This window comes from Trachemys scripta, chromosome 9 (assembly GCF_013100865.1).
Source record: "Trachemys scripta elegans isolate TJP31775 chromosome 9, CAS_Tse_1.0, whole genome shotgun sequence".
In the NCBI taxonomy this organism is placed as follows: Eukaryota; Metazoa; Chordata; order Testudines; family Emydidae; genus Trachemys; species Trachemys scripta.
The window spans coordinates 7,991,303-7,999,486 of NC_048306.1; the positions used below are offsets into that span (position 1 = coordinate 7,991,303).

Sequence of the window (8,184 nt, forward strand, 5' to 3'; positions counted from 1 at the left end):
AAGGCATACTGGTGGAGGAGTGTGTGAAAGCTTCAATTGCTGCTATTTCTGCCACATCCATTTTGTGGCTAAATAGAAGACGTCTATCCGGGCCTGCCAATCCGGCAAGTCTCAGGAGCGCTATATTCATTTTGAGAAAAGATGGTTCCGCTCAATGACAGATTAAAAGAACATAGTCATAAATTATTCATGGTAATAAATGCCAATAATTGAAGCGTGCCAAACAGTGAAAACATTGACAAATGACATTGCTTGCTGCATAAACAGATACCGGATCAATATTAAAGAAAGTGTTACATTTAGATTAGGGAAGTGGAAAAAGTAGCAAAGGTGAAAAAAAAATAATCAAAAGCAAACCACAGCCTAAAATCCATAAATCACTCAGTCATAAATAATTAAGGGACCACAAAGAGAACAATCCTCTTTCTATAGGATCTACAACAGACTGTCTTTGAAACATGTTTGGGTTACTGAGTAAAGTATTTTTTTAACCCGTTCTTTTCCCTAATATTAAAATCACAGGGAATTTAGTTTATTCTAATTGAGATAAACCGCTGGGCCAGAACCTTAGCAGGTATAAATCAGTGTCATTCCATTGACGTCTCTGGGTCTACACCAATTTATATCAGTGGAGGATCCGGCCAATAAATCTGAGCAGAATTAAAAAAAATTAGCTGCTTAAAAATTATATTTGGCTCTGAGTAGAATTCCACAGAAAGTCTCCCATTAATTTCAATGGGCTTTTGGGTCAGGCTCATTGTCCCTGTTCTTTGCCACAGCTGGGAATGATAGAATAGATATAGTTCCAGAACATAGCACAATGAGACAACTTTCCCTCTACCTGCACTATTGCAGTTCCTCATTGCAGGGGAACGTCTCATGCAATAGGTCTGGTCCCTCTTTCCCCTAGTCCTGTAGAACTACCAGCATGGCAGCCCATGGGACTTATAAACTCCAGAAGGCTGAGAATCATTGCTTATGGCTGTTCAAGCCCTAGGGTACGTCTATACTTACCTACTGGTTCGGTGGCAAGCAATCGATCTTCTGGGATCGATTTATCGCGTCTTGTCTAGACGCGATAAATCGATCCCGGAAGTGCTCGCCGTCAACGCCGGTAATCCTGCTCCGCAAGAGGAGTAGGCGGAGTCGACGGGGGAGCCTGCCTGCCGCGTGTGGACCCGCGGTAAGTACCTTTAAGTTCGAACTAAGATACTTCGACTTCAGCTACATTATTCACGTAGCTGAAGTTGCGTATCTTAGTTCGAACTGGGGGCTTAGTGTGTACCAGCCCTTAGAATACTGACATTCTGGCCAAATTAGGGTAATGCACGCATTCAGATTCAGCCCTGAATCACAAGTAGTTGCAAATTTTGCTATCTGAGAAATGGATTTCAGCCCTATGGGAGTTTGGAGATGGGGAAAGCACCTTTATAGATAGGCATAAGAGTAAAAATGGACCAATAATGTTTGTAAAACCTCCCTACTATGTTTCTGAAATAATACAAAAATATGTGTCTCATAAAGGGCACATACTGGGCAGGGGATGGCATAAAACAGTGGTTCTCAACCAGCAGTATGCAGATGTCTGCCAGGGAGTAAATCAACTCCTCTAGATATTTGCCTAGTTTATAACAGGCTACATGAAAAGCACTAGCCAAGTCAGTACAAACTAAAGTTTCATACAGACTGTTTGTACTGTTCTATATACTATACAATGACATATAAGTACAATATTTATATTCCAGTTGATTTATTTTATAATTATGAAGAAAGTCAGCAATTGTTCAGTTATAGTGGGCTGTGACACTTTTGTATTTTTATGTCTGATTTTGCAAGCAAGTAGTTTTTTAGGTGAAACTTACAAAGCAGACTCGTGGAAGGGGTACAGTCGTCTGGAAAGGTTGAGAGCCACTGGCATAAAATTTTAAGACAACTGTCTGAGACAGAGTAAATAATTCTCCGAATGCATTCACTCTCTCTCTCTCACTAGCTGTCTACGTGCAGATAGACATACAGGGCCTTTGGTTCTGCGGGTGGATATTTGTGTCCATAATGAAATGACTCCACAGTAAATTGAATGTGTTTAAGTAGTAGTAGTGAAAAATCTAATAATAATTTGAATCCAGAAAGCCAGATGTGTAACTACTAATATTTGCACCTGCAGTTTAATGCTATAGGCCAAAAATGTGAATATAGCTGCAGACGCAGAATTGTGCCTGTAAAAACAGACCAGATGGGGAGCTAGGGTGAAAGTAGCATTTTAAATTCAACTGAAGTGCTGCAACTGACAGCATCCACTAACACAGCAAGAGTGCTAAGAATTCACCCTATATTTTATGTCTGGATAACTGACATTTAGACTGAGATTTTCAAAGTTCCCTAAGGAAACTGATGCCCAGTTCCCACTAAAATTAATGGGAATGTGACATCCAATTCCCAGAGGCAGCTTTGAAAATCTCAGGCTTGATCATTTTTCATTCAGTGGTTTATATTCTAGTCCTACGTGCTACGAGCAGAATGTGATTTTCAACCATGCAGTTTCTTCTGCTCTCAGCGAACCGTGTTTAAACTGGCTATTTTCTGCCAGTACATGGTCACTTGGCTCATTGTCATTGCCGATACATACACTTTTCTTGTTTCAGTTTTGTCCAATGTATCCTTGTTTCCAGTGAAGTACACAGTTTAGCAACAGACTATATTACTCACAGAGAAAAGCATTGGTGCATGTAACGTATCCGTATTGGTTCTTAGCATGGCAATAGCCTTAAATGTATTGTAACAAGAATCTCCTTCGTGCGAAGTGTGCAAAAATATTTCTTAATTTCAGTTGCAGTACGGATACAACAAATAATTCCACATTGTATGGTGCAGATACACAAGGGGAGCACGTCTCAAAGGAAAGTGTCTTTGAGCATTACTGCAAACTTCAAATATTTTAGATGCACATATGTTTTTTAAGAGGAAAAAGTGATATTTTTAATGTTGCGAAGGGTGTTTCCCTTCAGGTGGTCTATCCTTTATACCTTATTCTAGCTTCTCTTTAGGTACAGGATAAAAACCCATTAATAGAAGGGATCAGGAGACGGGATAAAGATCTTATAGGTAGATTTTGTTTGTGTGTGGGTGTAGGGGACATAACTCATGAGGCTGGTCCCCAAAGAACACTTCCCAGCCACAGGATTTCAGTCCCATTTCTTCAAAATAAGATTATGTAAAACAAGCTCAATGTCTCAGTCTTGGCTTTTCTCCCCAACCCATGGTCTTCTACTTATATACGCCCTACAGATTTATGTTCTGCACGTCGTCTACCTGGAGCTAAGATGGGCCTCTCTTCTCAACTCTCCAAGCTCATTCCTCACAAGATTACACAAAGCATTTCAGGTCGGTTCAAAAACTAAAATATTCCAATTCAGGTTGAAACGATACATTTCATTTCCATTTTCCTGATGGAAATTTTCCAGCAAGGTGGCTTCTGAGTCATCCTCTTTCCCTGCTTCTTCCTTTCGCATACAGGGTAGTACTTTACTGCTTCCCTCCACCAACAGGAAATCACAACTCCTCCCCTCACCACTCACTCTGCCACTCTGCCCAATGAGTAAGGGTGGAGCCAATGCTCTATCCACTTCCTTCCCGCCTCTTCCAGGGAGAGAGTAGGCAGGTAAGTAGCCTTACTCCTACACATGTGGACTCACGGTAGACTGTACTGGGGTGTAAGTGTAGGGGGTTTCTTATTGTTACTCCCTTGCACTAGCTGATACTCACCGTATGTGAAAATTCACAGCAGAATTTGAGTTAATGGATTTGGGAATGTGTTGATATTAGAACTGCTCCTGCTAGACATAGAATCATAGAAATGTAGGGCTGGAAGGCACCTGGAGAGGTTTTCAAATCCAGTCTCCTACACTGAGGCAGGACCAAGAAAACCTAGACCATCCCTGGCACATATTCTTAAAAACCTTCAGTGATGGGGATTCTATAACGTCCCTTAGAAGCCTATTCCAGAACTTAACTACCTTTAGAGTTGGAATTTTTCCCCTAACCTAACTCTCCCTTGCTGCAAATTAAACCCATTACTTTTTCTCCTACCTTGAGTGGACATGGAGCACACTTGATCACCATCTTCTTTATAACAACCTTTAACATATTTGAGGACTGTTATTGGGTCCCTCCTCAGTCATTCATTTTTCAAGATTAAAAATGCCCAGTGTTTTAAATCTTCCCTTATAGGTCAGGTTTCAATTAAGGCTGTCAAGCGATTAAAAAAACGAATCACAATTACAGTAACTCCTCACTTAAAGTCGTCCCGGTTAACGTTGTTTCGTTATTACATTGCTGATCGGTTAGGGAACATGCTCGTTTAAAGTTGTGCAATGCTCCCTTCTAATGTCGTTTGGCAGCCGCCTGCTTTGTCCACTGCTTGCAGGAACAACAGCCCATTGCAGCTAGCTGGTGGGGGCTTGTAATCAGGGTGGACTGGCAGCCCCCCATCAGCTCCCCCTGTCAGCTCCCTGCTCCCCTATGTTCCCTGTGCTGCAGCCGCCCAGCAGGCTATCAATTGCCGGCAGTTCAGCTGTCCCGCCCCACACTGCCCTGTGCTGCTCCTGCACTCTGCCTTGGAGCTGCTCCCCGAGACTCCTGCTTGCTGTGCAGAGGGGGAAGGGGTGGCTAATGTCAGGGTGTTCCCCCCACCCCCCGCACCCCACTTATCCCTTCTCCATATAGAGCAGGGAGGGGACACGGACGGAGAGAGACATAGAGAGCTTGGGGCAGAAGCTGCTATCTCAACTTCCTGATCCACTTAAAAAGACAATGCACTTAAGAGTGGGTCAGCTTACTTAAAGGGGCAGTGTGCATCTCTCTTTCTCTCTCTTCCACATACAAGGTGTGTGTCTGTCTCTGTCTGCTATGCTGTCTCCCCTTCCTCGTGTTCATGCTGCCTTGTGTGAGAGGCTACATTAACAACAATGTGTTAACCCTTGAGGGCTCAGCCGAGTGCTAATTCATCATTTAGCAGCAAGGCATTCCCTGGGAAATATCCCACTCTCTGACTTCACCACGTCAACCAAGCTTCACAATTATCATAGCTGTGAACAGTATTAAATCGTTTGTTTAAAACGTATACTGTGTGTATATCTATATAATATATAGTTTTTTGTCTGGTGAAAAAAATTTCCCTGGAACCTAACCCCCCCTATTTACATTAATTCTGATGGGTAAATTGGATTTGCTTAACATTGTTTTGCTTAAAGTCGCATTTTTCAGAAACATAATTACAACGTTAAGCAAGGAGTTACTGTAATCGTGTGATTAATTGCACTGTTAAACAATAATAGAATACCATTTATTTAAATATTTTTGGATTTTTCCACATTTTCAATATATTGATTCAAGTTATAACACAGAATACAAGTGTACAGTGCTCACTTTATATTTATTTTTATTACAAATATTTGCATTGTAAGAAACAAAATAAATTGTATTTTTCAATTCACCTAATATAAGTACTGTAGTGTAATCTCTTTATCATGAAAGTTGAACTTAAAATGTGGAATTATGTACAAAAATAACTGCATTCAAAAATAAAACAATGTAAAACTTTAGAGCCTACAAGTCCATTTAGTCCTATTTCTTGTTTAGCCAATCACTCAGACAATCAAGTCTGTTTACATTTGCAGGAGATAATGCTGCCTGCTTCTTGTTCACAATGTCACCTGAAAGTGAGAACAGGTGTTCACATGGCACTATTATAGCCAATATCACAAGACATTTACATGCCAGATGTGCAAAAGATTCCTATGTCCCTTCATGCTTCAACCACCATTCCAGAGGACAAGTGTCCATGCTGATGTCGAGTTCTGCTCGATAACAGCCCAAAGCAGTGTGGACCTACGCATGTTAAATTTCATCATCTGAGTCAGATGTCACCAGCAGAAGGTTGATTATCTTTTTTGGTGTTTCAGGTTCTGTAGTTTCCGCATTGGAGGGTTGCTCTTCTAAGACTTCTGAAAGCATGCTCCACACCTTGTCCCTCTTAGATTTTGGAAGACACTTCAGATTCTTAAACCTTGGGTCAAGTGCTGAAGCTATTTTTAGAAATCTCACATTGGTACCTTCTTTGTATTTTGTCAAATCTGCAGCAAAAGTGCTCTTAAAATGAACATGTGCTGGGTCATCATCTGAGACTGCTATAACATGAAATATATGGCAGAATGCAGGTAAAATAGAGCCGGAGACATACAATTCTCCCCCAAGGAGTCAAGTCACAAATTTAATTAACACATTATTTTTTTTAACAAGTGTCATCAGCATGGAAACATGTCCTCTGGACTGGTGGCTGAAGCATGAAGGGGCATACGAATGTTTAGCATATTTGACACGTAAATACCTTGCATTGCTGGATACAAAGGTGCCATACAAATGCCTGTTCTCACTTTCTGGTGACATTGTAAATAAGAAGGCGGCAGCACTATCTTCTGTAAATGTAAACAAACTTGTGTGTCTTAGCAATTGGTTGAACAAGAAGTAGGACTGAGTGGACTTGTAGGCTCTGAAGTTTTACATTGTTTTGTTTTTGAGTGCAGGTATGTAAGAAAAAAATCTACATTTGTAAGTTTCATTTTCACAATAAAGAGATTGGACTACAGTACTTGTATGAGATTAATTGAAAAATGCAGTTTCTTTTGTTTATCATTTTTACAGTGCAAATATTTGTAATAAAAATAATAATATAAAGTGAGCAGTGTACATTTCATATTCTGCGTTATAATTGAAATCAATATATTTGAAAATGTAGAAAAACGTTCAAAAATATTTAATAAATTTCAATTGGCATTCTATTGTTTAACAGTGCAATTAAAACTGTGATTAATCGCAATTAATTTTTTTAATAGCAATTACTTTTTTTTTAGTTCCTTGCATTAATTAATTGCCATTAATCAACAGCCCTAGTTTCTACACCTTTAATCATTTTTGTCTCTCTCCTCCAGGCTCTCGCCAATTGATCCATAACTTTCCTAAAGTGTGGTGCACAGAATTGGACACTGTTCTACAGCTGAGGTCTCACCCGTGCTGAGCAGAGCAGGACAATTATCTCCCACATCTTAAATATGTTGCCTATATAGTGACTGAACTTTTTCTGACTGACACTTTTGTGTTAATGGTGAATTCATTATGTCGTTGGCTAACGGTGCACTAAAAACAGCCTCTATATAGCAAACACATCCCAGTGGTTTGCTAATGCTATGGATTAGCTGACAGGTTGAAAAGCAAAGGGAGATAGGTCGTAGCCCTGGTGATGTGGGCGCAGCTATAAGGAAGCTCTCCAAAGTGAACCTAGAAAAAGCTGGATCTTTTTTGTAGAAGAGACAACAAACCCACACTATTACAGTGCATGAAATTTTAATGAGGAGTAGCTGCTCAGCAGAAAAAAAACACTCATTTATATTTCTTTCAATTAAACTACCTGATAGGATTTGCTAAAGACTGTGATTTCAGATATTAATCGGTTTTGTTTACAAATATTTGATGGCATCCAGGCAGGTAAGTTTACTTCTTAAAATTAATTCTTAAAAAGGTTATGCAATGGTAGTAATGCAATGAACATCTGTGGAATCATAACGTTTTTTTACACATAAAAGGACTGTTTTGGGGATTCGTTGTCTACAAACACCTGCCTCGTGATAATGACAAAGACAATGCCCTTGATTACATTTGACAGATGACAAGGACAACATAATATCCTTGATTCTGACAGACAGCTCATTTGCTTTAACCATATAAAAATCTGTCTTGCTAATTAGAAAAATAAAGCTGAGACTGGCTTTTGAAGACAGAGACTTAAATTAGTTTATTTGTCAGTTTTCCATGCAAGAATGACAGAGGCTTTTGACTCATACAAAAGTAGAACCTGATCCTGTAAAGACTTTAAGCATGTGCATAACTTTATATAGTAAGGAGTACTAAGATGTATATGGTTATGCATATAGTCTTTGTTGTATTGAGACCTACATTTTTATCTACTCTTAACTTTTACTTTCTCTTGTGAACCTGAAGTAGAACTTTAAAGAAGGCACTATGTTCGAGTTTATTTCTTTTTCACATGAAAATAGATCCAATAGAAAAAAGTTATAAATATCCCTGCTACTTGTAAAAAAAAAAAGGTTTTGTCCCAGGCACTAAAAAGCT

At 39.5% G+C, this 8,184-nt stretch overlaps 1 long non-coding RNA gene across 1 annotated transcript in view; it reads left to right on the forward strand.

Moving 5' to 3' along the window:
* Nucleotides 1-3,376, forward strand: part of LOC117883229 — a 117,525-nt gene extending 114,149 nt beyond the window's left edge. Inside the window, exon 7 of the long non-coding RNA XR_004647216.1 lies at nucleotides 3,286-3,376. This is a non-coding gene — a long non-coding RNA (uncharacterized LOC117883229). The remainder of the gene's footprint in view (nucleotides 1-3,285) is intronic.
* The last annotated feature ends 4,808 nt before the right edge of the window (nucleotides 3,377-8,184 follow it).